Source organism: Anomaloglossus baeobatrachus, chromosome 6 (assembly GCF_048569485.1).
Source record: "Anomaloglossus baeobatrachus isolate aAnoBae1 chromosome 6, aAnoBae1.hap1, whole genome shotgun sequence".
NCBI classification, from domain to species: domain Eukaryota; kingdom Metazoa; phylum Chordata; class Amphibia; order Anura; family Aromobatidae; genus Anomaloglossus; species Anomaloglossus baeobatrachus.
Genome location: NC_134358.1, coordinates 349,891,545 through 349,914,957, shown reverse-complemented (window position 1 = coordinate 349,914,957; position 23,413 = coordinate 349,891,545). Strand labels below are relative to the sequence as shown.

Here is a 23,413-nt window from a genome sequence, read left to right as displayed (position 1 = left end):
TATTTTCCTATACTGACGGATGTCCTGTATTTTTGTTTTGTTTTTTGTATATATATTGTTATCAGCCCGTCTCATCCACTTTGTGTCCTTCTGTTCTTAAGCCCGTCCGACCTGAAGAAGGCCATACTGGCCGAAACGTTGTGATTGGCGGACCATTGTACAGCACTTTTGACACATTTTTTCACTACAAAATAAAAAGAAAAGGATTTTGATATCAGTTTCATGTTTCTGACTCTCTGTGTCTCTAAGGGTGATAGTGAGTGTGCCGGAGTTCCTATTGTCTGACTCATTTTTCTCCAGAGCACCCACAAGAGGTGATGCGAGGTTTTCTCTGCACCTCGACACAGGCTAGACTGTTCAGTGCTGAGGGGGCTACAATAGAGGTGCTGGAATGAGATCCTCACATTACAACTGCAGGCTAGACCGTTCAGTGCTGAGGGGGCTAGAATGGAGGTGCTGGAATGAGGTCCTCACAGTACAACTCCAGGCTAGACAGATCAGTGCTGAGAGGGCTAGAATAGAGGTGCTGGAATGAAGTCCTCACAGCACAACTCCAGGCTAGACCGTTCAGTGCTGAGGGGGCTAGAATGGAGTTGCTGGAATTAGGTCCTCACAGTACAACTCCAGGCTAGAAAGTTCAGTGCTGAGGGGGCTAGAATAGAGGTGCTGGAGCGAGATCTTCATACTAGAACTTCAGGCTAGACCATTCAGTGCTGAGGGTGCTAGAATGGAGGTGCTGGAATGAAGCCCCAACAGTACAACTCCAGGCTAGACAGTTCAGTGCGGATAGGGCTAGAATGGAGGTGCTGGAGCTAGATCTTCTAAGTACAACTCCGGGCTAGACCGTTCAGTGCTGAGGGCTAAAATGGAGGTGATGGAATGAGGTCCTCCTAGTTCAACTTTAGGCTAGACCGTTCAGTGCTGAGGGGGCTAGAATGAGGTCTTCACACTACAACTCCAGGCTAGACAGGTCAGTGCTGAGGGGGCTAGAATGGAGGTGCTGGAGCGAGATCTTCATAGCACAACTCCAGGCTAGAACGTTCAGTGCTGAGGGGCCTAGAATGCAGGTGCTGGAATGAGGCCCTAACAGTACAACTCCAGGCTAGACAGTTCAGTGCTGAGAGGGCTAGAATGCAGGTGCTGGAATGAGGTCCTCACAGTACAACTTCAGGCTAGACAGGTCAGTGCTGAGGGGCCTAGAATGGAGGTGCTGGAATAAGGCCCTAACAGTACAACTCCAGGCTACACAGTTCAGTGCTGAGAGGGCTAGAATGGAGGTGCTGGAGCGAGATTGTCGTGGGCGGGGAGGGGGCCGCTGCGCTCTCTCTACCACGCTCGGGTCCGGCGCTGCTGCTACTCGCTGCTTGCTGCTCGGTGGCTCGAACGGTGGGCCGGATCTGGGGACTCGAGTGGCGCTCCTCGCCCGTGAGTGAAAGGGGTGGTTTGGTTTGGGGATTTGGTCCGTGATGCCACCCACGGTTCGTGGTGAGTTTGGGACACCACCGCTGCTCTGGACGGGGATCCCGGGAGCGATGACAGAGAGCAGCTGAGATGATTCTCTCCCCTCCATGGGTAGGGGGGGGGTTGGTGGTCCCGGGGCCCGGTGAGGTGACAGGAATGTGGATGGCAGGGTTTGGTGAGGTGCAGGGTCGCGGGGGCAGCGCAGTGCCAGACGGTACGGTGGTACTCACTCAGCCAATGACATATACGGAGTCTCTGGTAAAACAAACAGCTGGATGGACGGGTCCCGCAGCCGGCTGCGGTGGTCACTTCCAATAGGTTGGCGGTGACTGCCTTTCCCTGCACCTGTAGTGTGTTTTCGGCCCCGATGGCTTCCCACCGGTAACCCGCTCCCCAGCTTAGATAGGCGCCGGAGGAGCTCCTTTTGCCCGCAGGCTCTGGCCCTGGGAATTGTAGCCCTGGCGGTGACTGTATTTCCCTTCTCAGTTTGGACGGTTGCCTTCAATCGGGTCTTCAAAAATAAGAAAATAGTGTGCACACACTTAGAATTAGAAGTATGGGGGAGGTGCTAGTGTAAGAGGATCAAAAATCCCTGATAAATCATATATAAATATAACACTGCACTCTCAATGGGCAAGAATGAATAAAGATATAACTCTTTTTCTCAATGCTAATAGATTTTTAATACAGACGGCAAGATAGCAACAATTGTTAAACATGTGACACTTGTGACAATTTTGCAACAATAACGTTTCGGTCCTCCAGGACCTTGATCACATTAGTCGCTGGGAAAAATGAAAAACACAGAGATCAGTATACACATAAACTTGTACAAACACTTCATGGAAAATACATTTTGTCATTATATACATATTTACATTAATATATACATGGTAAGTCCTTTGCATAAGGGCATATAGATAATCACAATATTTACAGTAAAAGGCACAAGGTTATCAACAGCACGGAGGAGATTGAAAATTATAAGAAAGAAGAGTAGGGAGAGTGGGAGGAGTAGAGTAGAAAGAGAATGGTAGTCTCACCTAAATTACTATGAAGAAAAGTGTTTTTTTGGGGGGTTCCTTTAATGATTAACAGACAGTAGTCTCCTTACTCATAGGCAAATGTATAAAGACGTTCGTCCTAATGTGAGAAGACATAGTTTAGTTAACATGAAATGTTAAGGTTAATATATGGTTATGTTTTTGCCACTATTAAGACCAAGCAATAGTCCCCAACTATAAAAATGAGGTCAGTCTGGTGGAGACAAGGTCACCGCATTGACTAAGGCCATATTAATATAGTCCTACATGAGGGGGTGATTCCTTATCAAGGAAAAAGAATAATTACCAGAAATCCAAAAAAAATGGCAATACGGTGAGGTTTTTCCTGTTCCCTCCACAGTGGAGTTCTAAGGTAGATATATAAGAGACTCAATATGTAGAAGTGAAGATCTATCTTTCTTTATAAAAAAAATGTAAATAGTATTTACCAGGGTAGGAATATCCTGTCCTTCCTGGGCAGTTAGGGAAAATTAATCTGTATCAGACAATATGATTATAAGGAAGTATGTAAGTAAATCTTACAGTAGACAAATGAAAATAGATAATATATATACAGGAGATACTTGCCGCCTGTATAGAAGTGCAGGAAGATCCTTAGGGTACCTTCACACTTTAGCGATGCAGCAGCGATCCGACCAGCGATCTGACCTGGTCAGGATCGCTGCTGCATCGCTACATGGTCGCTGGTGAGCTGTCAAACAGGCAGATCTCACCAGCGACCAGTGACCAGCCCCCAGCCAGCAGCGACGTGCAAGCGACGCTGCGCTTGCACGGAGCCGGCGTCTGGAAGCTGCAGACACTGGTAACTAAGGTAAACATCGGGTATGGTTACCCGATGTTTATCTTAGTTACCAGCGCACACCGCTTAGCTTAGCGTGTGCAGGGAGCAGGAGCCGGCACTGGCAGCGTGAGAGCTGCGGAGGCTGGTAACGAAGGTAAATATCGGGTAACCACCTTGGTTACCCGATGTTTACCTTGGTTACAGCTTACCGCAGGCTGTCAGACGCCGGCTCCTGCTCCCTGCACATTCAGGATTGTTGCTCTCTCGCTGTCACACACAGCGATGTGTGCTTATCAGCGGGAGAGCAACAATAAAAAAACGAATCAGCACTGTGTGTAACGAGCAGCGATCTCACAGCAGGGGCCAGATCGCTGCTCAGTGTCACACACAGCGAGATCGCTAATGAGGTCACAAAAAACGTGACTCAGTAGCGATCTCAGTAGCGATCTCGCTGTGTGTGAAGTACCCCTAACCCTCTGGATCTTGCTGTTTAAATAGCCTGGGTTAATGGCGTCCGGAGCTTGGTAGAGACGCCAGCACATGCGCAGTGATGGCAGAAGCTGTGTTTGCTGCCGTAATGCACATAGTATAGGAGCTTAAGGATCGAGGAGTAATGTAATGATTGTAGTAAAAGGGATTTGAGCTATTGTAATTATGTTTAGGTGAGAAACCAAGCCAAGAAGAGGTTAAACAAGAGAAGAAATCAGTGTAGATGTATAGAAATCTTCATATAAACATAAATATAGATAGTATTGTTATACAATACTTTCTGAAACAGTCATATTTAATAGATCATGCATAATTTTGAGAAATATGCAAAATATTCGTTCTGAGCAAATGGAGATATTTAATGAGTATTTTTGAAGCATATTTCTGTTTCTCAATGAAGATATGAGTATGGAAGAAAATAAATAACATAATGGAAAAAATAAAATAAAAAATAAAAAAATAAAAAATAAAGAATGAATAGATATAGTAGGTGACAAAGCAAGGGTCCCAACTGTTAGAGGTACCTGTAATGTTTAAGCGCATATTAGTATGTACATTGTAAAATTATTCTTACCAAACTGGAAGTGGAGGGGAAGATGGGATGGGCGGAGAGAATAGAATAAAGGTAGGGTGTCATTTCTGTGGGACAAAGAAAAAATAGATTAGAACCAGATAATTTCTCTGTTGAGACCCCTTGGATGCAACGTCTGCAGCGTATATATCTCTGGGCGTGCGCTCTCTGACAGTCCATAGGTGATGAGACACTTCACAGCTTCCGTTGATCCAGTGCGCATGCTCGGTGACGTCAGTGGGAGATTTCTCCCTGAGTCTGCGCACTGGAGTAGGAATGCTGTGGCTCGTTTCACACAAACACCTGGGGCTGTTCACTGTGTGCGCGCCATGCTGGCACGCACATATCACCTGTTGTTTAATCAGATGACACATGGGTATTTAGTATGGACATCTGGGGAATGAGCTCACTTCCGCCCCTGCCTTCATCTTGCTGAAGAAGCATTAAGAGACACGCGTCCGGGTTGAGAGCTGCAATCCTTCCCCACTCTGCTGTGTGTTAGGAGCTCCTACTATTGTTCACTCTATGGGTAAGGGTACCTTCACACTTAGCGATGCAGCAGCGATCCGACCAGCGATCTGACCTGGTCAGGATCGCTGCTGCATCGCTACATGGTCGCTGGTGAGCTGTCAAACAGGCAGATCTCACCAGCGACCAGTGAACAGCCCCCAGCCAGCAGCGACGTGCAAGCGACGCTGCGCTTGCACGGAGCCGCCGTCTGGAAGCTGCGGAGACTGGTAACTAAGGTAAACATCGGGTATGGTTACCCGATGTTTACATTAGTTGCCAGCGCACACCGCTTAGCTGTGTGTGCAGGGAGCAGGGAGCCGCGCACACTGAGCGCTGGCTCCTTGCTCTCCTAGCTACAGTACACATCGGGTTAATTAACCCGATGTGTAATGCAGCTACATGTGCAGAGAGCAGGGAGCCGCGCACACTGCTTAGCGCTGGCTCCTTGCTCTCCTAGCTGCTGTACACATCGGGTTAATTAACCCGATGTGTACAGCAGCTACATGTGCAGAGAGCCGGAGCCGGCAGCACAGGCAGCGTGAGAGCTGCAGAGGCTGGTAACTAAGGTAAATATCGGGTAACCACCTTGGTTACCCGATGTTTATCTTGGTTACAAGCTTACCTCAGCTGTCAGACGCCGGCTCCTGCTCTCTGCTCGCTTCATTCGTCGCTCTCTCGCTGTCACACACAGCGATCTGTGTGTCACAGTGGGAGAGCGCCTTTGAAGAAAACGAACCAGGGCTGTGTGTAACGAGCAGCGATCTCGCAGCAAGGGCCAGATCGCTGCTCAGTGTCACACACAGCGAGATCGCTAATGAGGTCACTGCTGGGTCACAAAAAGCGTGACTCAGCAGTGATCTCGGCAGTGAGCTCCCTGTGTGTGAAGCACCCCTAAAGGTACCGTCACACTAAGCAACTTACCAGCGATCCCAACAACGATAGAGATCGCTGGTAAGTTGCTAGGAGGTTGCTGGTGAGATGTCACACTGCAACGCTCCAGCGATCCCACCAGCAACCTGACCTGGCAGGGATCGCTGGAGCGTCGCTGCACAAGTTGCTGGTGAGCTCACCAGCAACCAGTGACCAGCCCCCAGCGCCGCGTGGAAGATGCTGCGCTTGGTAACTAAGGTAAATATCGGGTAACCAACCCGATATTTACCTTGGTTACCACCGCACGTGCAGAGAGCAGGGAGCAGCGCACACTGAGCGCTGGCTCCTTGCTCTCCTAGTTACAGCACACATGGGGTTAATTACCCGATGTGTGCTGCAGCTAAATGTGCACAGAGCAGGGAGCAGCGCACACTGCTTAGCGCTGGCTCCCTGCTCTCCTAGTTACAGCACACATCGGGTTAATTAACCCGATGTGTGCTGCAGCTACATGTGCACAGAGCAGGAGCCGGCAGCACAGGCAGTGAGAGCGGCGGAGGCTGGTATCAAAGGTAAATATCGGGTAACCAAGGACAGGGCTTCTTGGTTACCCGATGTTTACATTGGTTACCAGCCTCCGCAGAAGCCGGCTCCTGCTGCCTGCACATTTAGTTGTTGCTGTCTCGCTGTCACACACAGCGATCTGTGCTTCACAGCGGGACAGCAACAACTAAAAAATGGCCCAGGACATTCAGCAACAACCAACGACCTCACAGCAGGGGCCAGGTTGTTGCTGGATGTCACACTAAGCAACATCGCTAGCAACGTCACAAAAGTTGTTCGTTAGCAGCGATGTTGCTAGCGATGTTGCTTAGTGTGACGGGGCCTTTAGCCTTGATTCTTATCTATATATATAATTGCCTTATTCTGTCTGTCTGTCTGTCTGTCTGTCTGTCTATCTGTCTGTCTGTCATGCTCCGAAATTGTGTCCTTACGGTGACACAAAGCTGATTGGCCGCTGGGCTCGCCATGGCCCCGCCCCCCCACACGGATTGGCCTCTCGCCCCGGCTCTCTGCAGGCCCCGCCCCCCTCACGCAATGCACGCTCGCTCTGGCCCAACTGACACGGAGCCCCGATTCCCAGGTGAGTACACACACACACATCAGATCACACTCACTCTCACACTCACTCTCACACACACCTCACACATCACAACATGCTGGGATATCTCTTGCTTCTACACCGGCTCCGTCAGGATCCCAGCAGCGCCACACATAACCTTGCGATGCTGGGATCTTCACGGAGGCCGTGAAAGTTGGTAACCATTATACACATCGGGTAACTAAGGTCCCTTAGTTACCCGATGTGTATCATAGTTACCAGTGTACACCGGCTCACACTCACTCTCATACACACCTCACACACACATCACATCGCATCCACACATCAAGGTCCTGCAGCGGCGGAAAATACAGACACATAACAGCACACACATAACAGCACACACACACACACACACAAATCAGATCACACTCACTCACACACACACATCACATCGCATCCACATACTCACAACATCCTGGGATATCGCTTGCTTCTCGGCGGCGATACTGTGCTGTTGTGATCTTCCAGGACCTGCCGGAGGATCACATGGCCAGAAGCATGTGATATCCCCGGATGTTGTGAGTATAAGCGCGTATGTGCGATATCGTCAGTGTCTGTGTGTGTGAGTGTATGCGATCGGGTGTGTGTGAGTGTATGCGATCGGGTGTGTGTGAGTGTATGCGATCGGGTGTGTGTGAGTGGATGCGATCGGGTGTGTGTGAGTGGATGCGATCGGGTGTGTGTGAGTGGATGCGATCGGGTGTGTGTGAGTGGATGCGATCGGGTGTGTGTGAGTGGATGCGATCGGGTGTGTGAGTGTCGGCAGAGGAGCACGGCGTGCTGGAGGAGGCTGGGAGCAGAGAGGCTGATCATGGGGACGGCTGGGAGGAGAGAGGCTGATGCTGGGGGAGGCTGGGAGGGGGAGGCTGGGACGAGGGAGGCTGATGCTGGTGGAGGCTGATGCTTGGGGAGGCTGATGCTGGGGGAGGCTGGAAGGAGAGAGGCTAATGCTGGTGGAGGCTGATGCTTGGGGAGGCTGATGCTGGGGGAGACTGGGAGGGGAAGGCTGATGCTGAGGGAGGCTGGGAGGAAGGAGGCTGGGAGGAGAGAGGCTGATCCTGGGGAAGGCTGGGAACGGGAGGCTGATGCTGAGGGAGGCTGGAAGGAGAGAGGCTGATGCTGGGGGAGGCTGGAAGGAGAGAGGCTGATGCTGGTGGAGGCTGATGCTTGGGGAGGCTGATGCTGGGGGAGACTGGGAGCGGAAGGCTGATGCTGAGGGAGGCTGGGAGAGGGAGGCTGGGAGGAAGGAGGCTGGGAGGAGAGAGGCTGATCCTGGGGAAGGCTGGGAAGGGGAGGCTGATGCTGGGGGAGGCTGGAAGGAGAGAGGCTGGAAGGAGAGAGGCTGATGCTGGTGGAGGCTGATGCATGGGGAGGCTGATGCTGGGGGAGACTGGGAGCAGAAGGCTGATGCTGAGGGAGGCTGGGAGGAAGGAGGCTGGGAGGAAGGAGGCTGGGAGGAGAGAGGCTGATCCTGGGGAAGGCTGGGAAGGGGAGGCTGATGCTGAGTGAAGCTGGAAGGAGAGAGGCTGATGCTGGGGGAGGCTGGAAGGAGAGAGGCTGAGGCTGGGAGGAGAGAGGCTGATGCTGGGGAAGGCTGATGCTGAGGGAGGCTGGGAGGGGAAAGCTGATGCTGGGGAAGGCTGGGAGGACGGAGGCTGGGAGGAGAGAGGCTGATCCTGGGGAAGGCTGGGAGAGGGAGGCTGATGCTGGAGGAGGCTGGAAGGAGAGAGGCTGATGCTGGCGGAGGCTGATGCTGGGGAGGCTGGGAGAGGGAGGCTGATGCTGAGGGAGGCTGGGAGGAGGGAGGCTGGGAGAGGTAGGCTGAGAGAAGAGAGGCTGATGCACACACACACACACACACACGCGCGCGCGCACTGCACAACACACCACACACACACACACACACACTGGGAACCACAAACAACTGCCCTACACAGACACCCACACACACAGACAACGCTGCACACACACAACACCCAACACACAAACACCGCGGCACACACAAATATACGCACATACCGCACAACACACACATTGCACAAAACATACCTCCCCCCAAAACACACCACACACACACAAACCGCGCAACACACACACAACGCTACAGACACACAGCGCTCCACAAACAACGCAACACACGCAACACACATACAACACCGCTCTCACCCCCCGTCACACCCAGACAACACCCAGAACATGTACAGCGCCTACACAAACACTTGGTAACTACAGACAACATCTCTCTCTATATATATATATATAACAAAAATCATACATGAACTACACAATACGTAAATTCTAGAATACCCGATGCGTAGAATCGGGCCACCTTCTAGTCTTATAATAAGTGTTTAATCCTGTTAGACAGCAGTTTCCCTGCAGTAGCTGGGAGCTACACTATGTCTGGTGAATCTTATCTTATAATAAGTGCTTAATCCTGTTAGACGGCAGTTTCCCTGCAGTAGCTGGGAGCTACACTATGGGGTGCTTCACACACAGCGAGCTCGCTGCCGAGATCGCTGCTGAGTCACGCTTTTTGTGACGCAGCAGTGACCTCATTAGCGATCTCGATGTGTGTGACAATGAGCAGCGATCTGGCCCCTGCTGCGAGATCGCTGCTCGTTACACACAGCCCTGGTTCGTTTTCTTCAAAGCCGCTCTCCTGCTGTGACACACAGATCGCTGTGTGTGACAGCAAGAGAGCGACAAATGAAGCGAGCAGGGAGCAGGAGCCGGCGTCTGACAGCTGAGGTAAGCTGTATCCAAGATAAACATCGGGTAACCAAGGTGGTTACCCGATATTTACCTTATTTACCAGCCTCTGCAGCTCTCACGCTGCCTGTGCTGCCGGCTCCGGCTCTCTGCACATGTAGCTGCTGTACACATCGGGTTAATTAACCCGATGTGTACAGCAGCTAGGAGAGCAAGGAGCCAGCGCTAAGCAGTGTGCGCGGCTCCCTGCTCTCTGCACATGTAGCTGCATTACACATCGGGTTAATTAACCCGATGTGTACTGTAGCTAGGAGAGCAAGGAGCCAGCGCTCAGTGTGCGCGGCTCCCTGCTCCCTGCTCACACTGGTAACTAATGTAAACATCGGGTAACCATACCCGATGTTTACCTTAGTTACCAGTCTCCGCAGCTTCCAGACGGCGGCTCCGTGCAAGCGCAGCGTCGCTTGCACGTCGCTGCTGGCTGGGGGCTGTTCACTGGTCGCTGGTGAGATCTGCCTGTTTGACAGCTCACCAGCGACCATGTAGCGATGCAGCAGCGATCCTGACCAGGTCAGATCGCTGGTCGGATCGCTGCTGCATCGCTAAGTGTGAAGGTACCCTATGTCTGGTGAATCTTATCTTATAATAAGTGCTTAATCCTGTTAGACGGCAGTTTCCCTGCAGTAGCTGGGAGCTACACTATGTCTGGTGACAGTGTACACTTCTGGGAGCTGTAACTAAGATATGGGGCTTAATCTATTATTTGTCCTATACTTCTATGCTAGCTAGACACACTGCTTTACTTCTGTGGGGGGTGGATGTTTGGTAGAGGTCCTCCTTTTACCTTTTGATTTATGAATCATGTGTTTTTAGATTTTTGTATATGTAAATCTTTAATAAAAATTGATGTATTTTTGGAAATTTACACTCCTATGTGTATGTGGTTCTGTTGGGACTCATACATTCTTTGCAGTCTGTTGATGGAGTTATTCCACTTATTTTTCCATACATAAGGGAAGTAGATGAAATTATTACTATGTTATTGCAATTTTTCCCTTTGTCCTTGATCTTATTCATAGTGTTTGCATCTGTGTTTTTCACAGCCTGTGATCTCAGAGACATGGATTTTAGAGCCAGGGATCAGTCATGGCTCTGTCAAATAAACGAGGTATTTAAGGAGGATTCTAGTGGGTGTTTTAACATGAATCACAAGGATCATTCAACCCAGACAAATCACCTGAAAACACTGCTACACAGACATATCAGAACATGGTGGAACAAGGGATTTCTGGAAAAATATGTCACAAGGGGCCTTATCCCACGTGGCCTACGGATTCAAGTATTCCCATCCTTTTCTGTGGAGGATGAGTGGTTCAGAAGGGGATGGGAAGAAAGTGCCAACCTTTGTTCAAAAAAAATCATGTAATTATTGATTAAGCTGTATGAACAATTCAAGAATTGGAGAACAAGATTGAATCAGTTCAAGATATTCTTAAGAAAGAACTGAGCTCTGCAGAATGGGTTAAATTAAATGCAGATATTGAAGTTGATCTGACAAAATGGGAAGGGGAATTGAAATCTGTTAAAACAAAAAAATTCCAAAGAGATGTAACTGATCAACAGAATAATCAGATCTATAGGTGTAGGAGGAAAAATTCCCCCTCTACCATAAAAATAGGTCAAGGTCTCAGTCCTTTTCTTCAGTCACCTCAGGTGAGGGATCTGATACAGAGGGCTTAAGAACTGGACTAAATCTCTTCAATTCATATAGAGGAGGACCCAAGGATACCTCCAAAATCAACAAAGGTAAAGGCCCGGCAAAGAGGAAAAATATATCTCCTGGGGCTGCACAAGAAACGAAAAGAAAACAAGGACAACCAGAGGTAATTAACCTGTCATCTCGTGTCCTCTCTGAGGCCCAGAAACAGGTGTTGCAGTTAGGTCTTACATTTGTGCCCAGTAAAACCTTTGACTACTTCACGGCAGTCAAAGATCTCTTTCTTTTCTCCCGCAAGTTAATATTAAGGAAGTTACACTGTAAGAGGGAGGAGCCTGGTGTGTCTGACTGAGGTGGAACAAGAGGCTATCCACACTTTGGAATGGAAGAATTATTGAACGAACAGACTACAGACCCTGTACCACGATTTCCGAGGACTTTGCTGCCCAGATCGTCGACCTTCCCCCCCTTGTCGGTATGTTCACAAATTGAAATCTTTACCAAATTAGTCATGGAGGACTTTGGTGGAATCCCTAGGTTTACTCATGGGGATAATCTCTCTAATTGTCAACGGAAAGCAATGGGAGAATTAAGAGAAATGAGGGATATTGTGATCAAAAATGCGGACAAGGGGGGCAACGTTGTTATCTGGCCAGTAAATTTATATGAACGCGAGGCATTTCGTCAATTGAACAATAAAACAACTTATTCGCGTCTATAACCCTATTCCTGAATTCAACTTGGAATTACAGGAGATCTTAGACAGGGCCTGTATACGGGGAATTATTCCCAAAAAGGTGATGGATGGCCTCTTTGTTAAACATCCCAGGACTCCAACTTTTTACTTGCTGCCGAAAGTCCATAAGGATGCCACCAACCCTCCTGGACGTCCAATCGTCTCGGGGATTGGTGGCATCTGTGACCCCATTTGTAAATTTGTGGATTTTTACCTTAAACCCCTTGTACAGGATCTGCCCTCATACATACGTGACACTACTGATGCGCTTGCCAAGATGGAGGGACTCCACATCGAGCCAGACATGTGGTTGGTGGCAGCTGATGTGGAGTCTCTTTATACGTGCATAGCGCATCAAGATGGCATGGAGGCGGTGCGTCTCTTTTTGGATGGCAGCCGTCTGGACGGACCTACCCGTGGACTTATTTTGGAACTATTGGATTTTATTTTGACTCACAATGCTTTTTTATTTAAGGACAGGTATTATCTGCAGAGACGTGGCACCGCCATGGGGGCGGCATGTGCGTCATCATACGCAAATTTATTTCTGGGCATGTGGGAGAGGGGATTATTCAATGAGGACGACCTCTTCTCCCAACATGTGATATGTTGGCACAGATATAATGATGACGTGCTGTTCCTGTGGCAGGGTGCCGCGTCTCTGTTAGATGAATTTATGATTTATTTAAATAGGAATAATTTAAACATTAAATTAACTTATGTTGCTAGTCAAAAACAACTGGATTTTTTAGATATTCATTTTGAAGTGGGGGCTGATGGCGCACTGCACACTGATATTCATCGGAAGGAAACTTCCGTGAATTCTCTGTTGCATGCGTCATCGGCTCACACTAAGTCCACGATTAGGGCCGTCCCGACGGGGCAGTTTCTGAGGGCGAGGCGTGTCTGCTCAACAGACCAGAGCTTTGAAAGTGAGTCACAAAATCTGAGGGTACGTTTCCAACAAAGGGGATATAGCAACCGCAATATAAAGAGGGGTTACCTGCGAGCCAGACACACTCCAAGAGAACAGCTTTTATATAGTGCAACCAGTACAAAGAAAGATAAGAACAAAGGGAATGAGATTAGATACATTTCAACATTCAATTGCCAGTGGGACAAAATGAGAGAGTGCCTGAAAAGACACTGGGCGATCCTTAAGACAGATAGGATCCTGTCCCAAAGTGTCTCTGAGAATCCCTTGATGACACCTCGGCGAGGGAGAAATCTCAGGGACATTCTGGTTGACAGCCATTATGTGGCACCGGTGTCGAGTCCATTCCTATTAAATGAACCAGTTAAGAGAAAGGGTTGCTTTGTATGCGGGGAGTGTCTGGCTTGTAGAGAACACAATCTTATTCCAGGATCTGATTTCCGATCGGCGGACGGCAGCAAGTACTTCAAAATTCAGAAATATATTACGTGTAACAGCTCTTTTGTCATATATTTAGCAACTTGTCCTTGTCCGAAGCTGTATGTTGGATTAACATCTAGGCAGCTTCGGACTAGGACGAGAGAACATGTTCGTGACATTCGTAATTCAAAACAGGTGGTTGATGATACGACCCTTAGGACAATCCCGAGGCATTTTAAGACCTTTCATGGTTGTGATGCCTCGGGGTTGAAACTTATGGGTATTGATGTGTTGCACTGTGGTATCAGAGGGGGTGACTGGAAGAAGCTATTGGCACAGGTTGAGTGCCGGTGGATAGTCACTTTGGGCACAATGGTGCCTAAGGGGCTAAATGAAAAACTTAGCTTTGCCCCCTTCTTATAGATGATCAGTGCAACACATTTTTTAGGGTGTGTTTTATGGTGCTCTTTGATTCTTTTTTAATTGTGTTTGTTTGTTCTCCTTATTTTAATAGTGATTTATTCATCTGATGAATCGGTACCCATGTGTCTTGTTGTGATCGGTGGTTTTCTGTGGCGCATCGTGAAACTTGATCTCAATACACACCATCTGACCATCATTCTAGAGTCTACCATGTGGAAAATGGCCCCTGGATTGGGAAGAGTCTGGGAACTGGCCCTTATGGACTTACTGCTATAACCGTGTACTGGTGGTTAATATGTGTGCAATTGCCTTGGGGGGGGGGGGGTTTCTCAACATATATACATATAGGGAATGCAGAGTTATTCTGTAATCCCCTCATATTCCTAAACCCTGGTGAAAAACTAAAATAAAACCTAGGGCTGTTAATTGTGATCTATTAAACCTCCAGGCAATTGTAACAGGGAAACACTGTATATATTGTACCGGGCTGTCTCTGGATGATAGCTTTATCTGGGACTATTGAAGGATTAAACTGTATTATAGGGATTTAATTATGTCTTAAGTGATATTTCTATCTGATTGATGCAGTTCCGTTACAATGGGAATGTGGTAGGACTGTAATATATTTTGCATTCTTGATACTATCTTTATGCTATGTTTATGTTTTATAATCTGTTGTTTAATATAGATTGGGTGTTCTGAACATAGGTGGGATGTGATCTTGTTTTTCATGAGCCCCTGTTTACCTCCTGGTGATATGTGCGTCTCTGGGCGTGCGCTCTCTGACAGTCCATAGGTGATGAGACACTTCACAGCTTCCGTTGATCCAGTGCGCATGCTCGGTGACGTCAGTGGGAGATTTTTCCCTGAGTCTGCGCACTGGAGTAGGAATGCTGTGGCTCCTTTCACACAAACACCTGGGGCTGTTCACTGTGTGCGCGCCATGCTGGCACGCACATATCACCTGTTGTTTAATCAGATGACACATGGGTATTTAGTATGGACATCTGGGGAATGAGCTCACTTCCACCCCTGCCTTCATCCTGCTGAAGAAGCATTAAGCGACAGGCGTCCGGGTTGAGAGCTGCAATCCTTCCCCACTCTGCTGTGTGTTAGGAGCTCAGTGTGAAGGTACCCTTACCCATAGAGTGAACAATAGTAGTATTGTTCACTCTATGGGTAAGGGTACCTTCACACTTAGCGATGCAGCAGCGATCCGACCAGCGATCTGACCTGGTCAGGATCGCTGCTGCATCGCTACATGGTCGCTGGTGAGCTGTCAAACAGGCAGATCTCACCAGCGACCAGTGAACAGCCCCCAGCCAGCAGCTGCAATGCAATAGAGCCCCAACACTACGCCAAAGTATTTCTCTACGTTGGGGTCCCTAGCTTGTGTGTGTCCTCTCATGCAGTTAAAAAACTTACCGTGTATGGGAAGCTGAGACCCAGGCTATTATGCGTATGATATGGATTGGCAATTTGCATTGATCAATTCAGTAGCTAAATTTCTCTTGATTCATATGTTCATGGCAGTAATGCAGATTCCATTTTTCACATTTTCACTCTTACATATAGCTATTGGATTTTTCAAGTCAGTATTCACACAGCAGTTTCTGCTATTCCATGTATTCCCCTTACATAGTCACTGGTGTGCATACCTTATCTCCCCATAGTGATGTTTTTTTAGGTTTTTGCACCCAGTTCAGACTTAGAATGGTGTTCCAAACGTTATTCCTTATTGTTAGTAGTTTTTTCGTTTGTGAACCCTCCCCAACCACACCTATTGCCAATCCATATCATACGCATAATAGCCTGGGTCTCAGCTTCCCATACACGGTAAGTTTTTTAACTGCATGAGAGGACACACACAAGCTAGGGACCCCAACGTAGAGAAATACTTTGGCGTAGTGTTGGGGCTCTATTGCATTGATCAATTCAGTAGCTAAATTTCTCTTGATTCATATGTTCATGGCAGTAATGCAGATTCCATTTTTCACATTTTCACTCTTACATATAGCTATTGGATTTTTCAAGTCAGTATTCACACAGCAGTTTCTGCTATTCCATGTATTCCCCTTACATAGTCACTGGTGTGCATACCTTATCTCCCCATAGTGATGTTTTTTTAGGTTTTTGCACCCAGTTCAGACTTAGAATGGTGTTCCAAACGTTATTCCTTATTGTTAGTAGTTTTTTCGTTTGTGAACCCTCCCCAACCACACCTATTGCCAATCCATATCATACGCATAATAGCCTGGGTCTCAGCTTCCCATACACGGTAAGTTTTTTAACTGCATGAGAGGACACACACAAGCTAGGGACCCCAACGTAGAGAAATACTTTGGCGTAGTGTTGGGGCTCTATTGCATTGATCAATTCAGTAGCTAAATTTCTCTTGATTCATATGTTCATGGCAGTAATGCAGATTCCATTTTTCACATTTTCACTCTTACATATAGCTATTGGATTTTTCAAGTCAGTATTCACACAGCAGTTTCTGCTATTCCATGTATTCCCCTTACATAGTCACTGGTGTGCATACCTTATCTCCCCATAGTGATGTTTTTTTAGGTTTTTGCACCCAGTTCAGACTTAGAATGGTGTTCCAAACGTTATTCCTTATTGTTAGTAGTTTTTTCGTTTGTGAACCCTCCCCAACCACACCTATTGCCAATCCATATCATACGCATAATAGCCTGGGTCTCAGCTTCCCATACACGGTAAGTTTTTTAACTGCATGAGAGGACACACACAAGCTAGGGACACCAACGTAGAGAAATACTTTGGCGTAGTGTTGGGGCTCTATTGCATTGATCAATTCAGTAGCTAAATTTCTCTTGATTCATATGTTCATGGCAGTAATGCAGATTCCATTTTTCACATTTTCACTCTTACATATAGCTATTGGATTTTTCAAGTCAGTATTCACACAGCAGTTTCTGCTATTCCATGTATTCCCCTTACATAGTCACTGGTGTGCATACCTTATCTCCCCATAGTGATGTTTTTTTAGGTTTTTGCACCCAGTTCAGACTTAGAATGGTGTTCCAAACGTTATTCCTTATTGTTAGTAGTTTTTTCGTTTGTGAACCCTCCCCAACCACACCTATTGCCAATCCATATCATACGCATAATAGCCTGGGTCTCAGCTTCCCATACACGGTAAGTTTTTTAACTGCATGAGAGGACACACACAAGCTAGGGACCCCAATGTAGAGAAATACTTTGGCGTAGTGTTGGGGCTCTATTGCATTGATCAATTCAGTAGCTAAATTTCTCTTGATTCATATGTTCATGGCAGTAATGCAGATTCCATTTTTCACATTTTCACTCTTACATATAGCTATTGGATTTTTCAAGTCAGTATTCACACAGCAGTTTCTGCTATTCCATGTATTCCCCTTACATAGTCACTGGTGTGCATACCTTATCTCCCCATAGTGATGTTTTTTTTAGGTTTTTGCACCCAGTTCAGACTTAGAATGGTGTTCCAAACGTTATTCCTTATTGTTAGTAGTTTTTTCGTTTGTGAACCCTCCCCAACCACACCTATTGCCAATCCATATCATACGCATAATAGCCTGGGTCTCAGCTTCCCATACACGGTAAGTTTTTTAACTGCATGAGAGGACACACACAAGCTAGGGACCCCAACGTAGAGAAATACTTTGGCGTAGTGTTGGGGCTCTATTGCATTGATCAATTCAGTAGCTAAATTTCTCTTGATTCATATGTTCATGGCAGTAATGCAGATTCCATTTTTCACATTTTCACTCTTACATATAGCTATTGGATTTTTCAAGTCAGTATTCACACAGCAGTTTCTGCTATTCCATGTATTCCCCTTACATAGTCACTGGTGTGCATACCTTATCTCCCCATAGTGATGTTTTTTTAGGTTTTTGCACCCAGTTCAGACTTAGAATGGTGTTCCAAACGTTATTCCTTATTGTTAGTAGTTTTTTCGTTTGTGAACCCTCCCCAACCACACCTATTGCCAATCCATATCATACGCATAATAGCCTGGGTCTCAGCTTCCCATACACGGTAAGTTTTTTAACTGCATGAGAGGACACACACAAGCTAGGGACCCCAACGTAGAGAAATACTTTGGCGTAGTGTTGGGGCTCTATTGCATTGATCAATTCAGTAGCTAAATTTCTCTTGATTCATATGTTCATGGCAGTAATGCAGATTCCATTTTTCACATTTTCACTCTTACATATAGCTATTGGATTTTTCAAGTCAGTATTCACACAGCAGTTTCTGCTATTCCATGTATTCCCCTTACATAGTCACTGGTGTGCATACCTTATCTCCCCATAGTGATGTTTTTTTAGGTTTTTGCACCCAGTTCAGACTTAGAATGGTGTTCCAAACGTTATTCCTTATTGTTAACTCCTAAATCATGTCGGATGGATGTATATAGGCTCTCTACATCGAGGGTGACCAAAAGATGGTCATTCAATATAGAGTCCAGATTGTGGATTTTAGACAGAAAATCGTTGGTGTCTAGTATAAAGGATCTAGTTTGTTTCACCAATGGGGTCAAAATCTTTTCCAAATATACTGAGAGGGGTGACAGGACAGAGTCCGTTGATGCTACAATTGGACGTCCCGGAGGATTATCCAGTCTCTTATGAACTTTAGGCAGGACATAAAAGACAGGCGTCACCGGGTGTGGATTCGTAAGGAAAGATTTAGTTTTTTCATCAATAGTATTATTTGCAACGTACCTTTCTAACAGTTCCTGTATTTTGTGTTTAATCATGGCATCTCTACCAAGCTCCGGACGCCATTAACCCAGGCTATTTAAACAGCAAGATCCAGAGGGTTAGGGGTACTTCACACACAGCGAGATCGCTACTGAGATCGCTGCTGAGTCACGTTTTTTGTGACGCAGCAGTGACCTCATTAGCGATCTCGCTGTGTGTGACACTGAGCAGCGATCTGGCCCCTGCTGTGAGGTCGCTGCTCGTTACACACAGCCCTGGTTTGTTTTTTTATTGTTGCTCTCCCGCTGATAAGCACACATCGCTGTGTGTGACAGCGAGAGAGCAACAATCCTGAATCTACAGGGAGCAGGAGCCAGCGTCTGACAGCCTGCGGTAAGCTATAACCAAGGTAAACATCGGGTAACCAAGGTGGTTACCCGATATTTACCTTCGTTACCAGCCTCTGCAGCTCTCACGCCGGCTCCTGCTCCCTGCACACGCTAAGCTAAGCGGTGTGCGCTGGTAACTAAGGTAAACATCGGGTAACCATACCTGATGTTTACCTTAGTTACCAGTGTCCGCAGCTTCCAGCGCCAGCTCCGTGCAAGCGCAACGTCGCTTGCACGTCGCTGCTGGCTGGGGGCTGGGCACTGGTCGCTGGTGAGATCTGCCTGTTTGACAACTCACCAGCGACCATGTAACGACACAGCAGTGATGCTGACCAGGTCAGATCACTGGTGGGATCGCTGCTGCGTCGCTAAAGTGTGATGGTACCCTTAGTTACACATGGCCAGAACTCCTGGGGACGCAGACTGCAATTCAGCTTTAATGGCAAGTACAACTTTGATTATGTGGAGACCCCTCAGGTCCCTGTAGTTCCTTATCTTTGTTTTTACTACCCCCCACAGTGTATACAAAAGACAAATACAGCATTAACCCTGGAGGGTCTAGGAGCACAAACTCATTCTATGGCAAGTGACTCTATATTAGCAATCTCCTTATCCTTAATGCTTTTCACTTAACAGATTCTTTTTCTTATAGAGCCCACTCATAAGACACATGCATTATTCACTTTAAGGATCTTCCTGCACTTCTATACAGGCCACAAGTATCTCCTGTATATATATTATCTATTTTCATTTGTCTACTGTAAGATTTACTTACATACTTCCTTATAATCATATTGTCTGATACAGATTAATTTTCCCTAACTGCCCAGGAAGGACAGGATATTCCTACCCTGGTAAATACTATTTACATTTTTTTTATAAAGAAAGATAGATCTTCACTTCTACATATTGAGTCTCTTATATATCTACCTTAGAACTCCACTGTGGAGGGAACAGGAAAAACCTCACCGTATTGCCATTTTTTTTGGATTTCTGGTAATTATTCTTTTTCCCTGATAAGGAATCACCCCCTCATGTAGGACTATATTAATATGGCTTTAGTCAATGCGGTGACCTTGTCTCCACCAGACTGACCTCATTTTTATAGTTGGGGACTATTGCTTGGTCTTAATAGTGGCAAAAACATAACCATATATTAACTTTAACATTTCATGTTAACTAAACTATGTCTTCTCACATTAGGACGAACGTCTTTATACATTTGCCTATGAGTAAGGAGACTACTGTCTGTTAATCATTAAAGGAACCCCCCAAAAAAAACACTTTTCTTCATAGTAATTTAGGTGAGACTACCATTCTCTTTCTACTCTACTCCTCCCACTCTCCCTACTCTTCTATCTTATAATTTTCAATCTCCTCCATGCTGTTGATAACCTTGTGCCTCTTACTGTAAATATTGTGATTATCTATATGCCCTTATGCAAAGGACTTACCATGTATAAATTAATGTAAATATGTATATAATGACAAAATGTATTTTCCATGAAGTGTTCGTACAAGTTTATGTGTATACTGATCTCCGTGTTTTTCATTTTTCCCAGCGACTAATGTGATCAAGGTCCTGGAGGACCGAAACGTTATTCTTGCAAAATTGTCACAAGTGTCACATGTTTTACAATTGTTGCTATCTTGCCTTCTGTATTAAAAATCTATTAGCATTGAGAAAGAGTTATATCTTTATTCATTCTTGCCCATTGAGAGTGCAGTGTTATATTTATATATGATTTATCAGGGATTTGCTGCTAGGAAACCCCGGAGGTTCCGGTCGCTAACGGATTTGACCGGTTTAACGGCGACTCCAAGCCTGGTCGGGTTCCGTAGGCCCTGCCGAATGGTGCTGGCTTCTCTTCGCTCCCCGGTTCGGTACCGGCGGGCCACCGCCCGACCTCGGTCCTACAGTTCCGCGTCGATCGGCCTCTCCTGCAGACGGTCACCACCGTCTGCCAACCTTGCTCTTAGGTGCCCGGGCCACGTACCCGGACATGGTCAGTCTGCTCCACTACCACTTCACTCCTCTCCTTTCCCTTTCCCTCACTCAAACTAACTGACTTCCTTTCCCGCCTCCAGGACTGTGAACTACTCAGTGGGTGGGGCCAACCGCCTGGCTCCACCCCACCGGGTGTGGACATCAGCCCCTGGAGGGAGGCAACAAGGATTTGTGTGTGGCTGATGTGCCTCACCCGGGGTGTGGGGTATGTTGTTGCAGTACCTGTGACGACCTGGCTTGTCCAGGGCGCCACAAGATCTTCATAGTACAACTCCAGGCTAGACCGTTTAGTGCTGAGGGGGCTAGAATGGAGGTGCTGGAATGAGGTCCTCACAGTACAACTCCATGCTAGACAGTTCAGTGCTGAGGGGGCTAGAATAGAGGTGCCGTAGCAAGATCTTCATAGCACAACTCCGGGCTAGACCGTTCAGTGCTGAGGGGGCTAGCATGGAGGTGCTGGAATGAGGTCCTCACAGTACAACTCCAGGCTAGACAGTTCAGTGCTGAGAGGGCTAGAATGGAAGTGCTGGAATGAGGTCCTCACAGTACAACTCCAGGCTAGACAGTTCAGTCCTAAGGGGGCTAGAATGGAGGTGCTGTAATGAGATCCTCACATTGCAACTGCAGGCTAGACCGTTCAGTGCTGAGGGGCCTAGAATAGAAGTGCTGGAATGAGGGCCTAACAGTACAACTCCAGGCTAGAAAGTTTTAAGGGCTGAGGGGGCTAGAATAGAGGTGCTGGAGCGAGATCTTCATACTAGAACTTCAGGCTAGACCATTCAGTGCTGAGGGGGCTAGAATGGAGATGCTGGAATGAGGTCCTCACAGTACAACTCCAGGCTAGATCGTTCTGTGCTGAGGGGCTTTGAATGGAGGTGCTGGAATGAGTGCCTAACAGTACAACCCCAGGCTAGACAGTGCAGTGCTGAGGGGGCTAGAATAGAGGTGCTCGAATGAGATCCTCAAATTACAACTGCAGGCTAGACCGTTCAGTGCTGAAGGGGCTAGAATGGAGGTGCTGGAAAGAGGTCTTCACACTGCAACTGCAGGCTAGACAGTTCAGTGCTGAGAGGGCTAGAATGGAGGTGCTGGAATGAAGTCCTCACAGCACAACTCCAGGCTAGACCGTTTAGTGCTGAGGGGGCCAGAATAGAGGTGCTGGAATGAGGGCCTAACAGTACAACTCCAGGCTAGAAAGTTCAGTGCTGGGGGGGCTAGAATAGAGGTGTTGGAGCGAGATCTTCATACTAGAACTTCAGGCTAGACCATTCAGTGCTGAGGGGGCTAGAATGGAGATGCTGGAATGAGGTCCTCACAGTACAACTCCAGGCTAGATCGTTCTGTGCTGAGGGGCTTTGAATGGAGGTGCTGGAATGAGTGCCTAACAGTACAACCCCAGGCTAGACAGTGCAGTGCTGAGGGGGCTAGAATAGAGGTGCTCGAATGAGATCCTCAAATTACAACTGCAGGCTAGACCGTTCAGTGCTGAAGGGGCTAGAATGGAGGTGCTGGAAAGAGGTCTTCACACTGCAACTGCAGGCTAGACAGTTCAGTGCTGAGAAGGCTAGAATGGAGGTACTGGAATGAAGTCCTCACAGCACAACTCCAGCCTAGATCGTTTAGTGCTGAGGGGGCCAGAATAGAGGTGCTGGAATGAGGGCCTAACAGTACAACTCCAGGCTAGAAAGTTCAGTGCTGGGGGGGCTAGAATAGAGGTGTTGGAGCGAGATCTTCATACTAGAACTTCAGGCTAGACCATTCAGTGCTGAGGGGGCTAGAATGGAGGTGCTGGAATGAGGTCCTCACAGTACAACTCCAGGCTAGACAGATCAGTGCTGAGGGGACTAGAATGGAGTTGCTGGAATAAGGTCCTCACAGTACAACTCCAGGCTAGACAGTTCAGTCCTAAGGGGGCTAGAATGGAGGTGCTGTAATGAGATCCTCACATTGCAACTGCAGGCTAGACCGTTCAGTGCTGAGGGGCCTAGAATAGAAGTGCTGGAATGAGGGCCTAACAGTACAACTCCAGGCTAGAAAGTTTTAAGGGCTGAGGGGGCTAGAATAGAGGTGCTGGAGCGAGATCTTCATACTAGAACTTCAGGCTAGACCATTCAGTGCTGAGGGGGCTAGAATGGAGATGCTGGAATGAGGTCCTCACAGTACAACTCCAGGCTAGATCGTTCTGTGCTGAGGGGCTTTGAATGGAGGTGCTGGAATGAGTGCCTAACAGTACAACCCCAGGCTAGACAGTGCAGTGCTGAGGGGGCTAGAATAGAGGTGCTCGAATGAGATCCTCAAATTACAACTGCAGGCTAGACCGTTCAGTGCTGAAGGGGCTAGAATGGAGGTGCTGGAAAGAGGTCTTCACACTGCAACTGCAGGCTAGACAGTTCAGTGCTGAGAGGGCTAGAATGGAGGTGCTGGAATGAAGTCCTCACAGCACAACTCCAG

The 23,413-nt window shown here is 47.4% G+C and overlaps 1 protein-coding gene across 1 annotated transcript in view; it reads right to left on the bottom strand.

Annotated features, from left to right (window-relative positions):
• Positions 1-2,160: 2,160 nt before the first annotated feature.
• RECK (reversion inducing cysteine rich protein with kazal motifs) overlaps positions 2,161-23,413 on the bottom strand; it is a 1,668,523-nt gene continuing 1,647,270 nt past the window's right edge. Inside the window, exons 21-22 of the transcript XR_012724346.1 lie at positions 4,370-4,434; positions 2,161-2,246 (exon numbers count right to left, since the gene is read on the bottom strand). The gene's annotated coding sequence lies outside the window, so the exon portion shown is untranslated. The remainder of the gene's footprint in view (positions 2,247-4,369; positions 4,435-23,413) is intronic.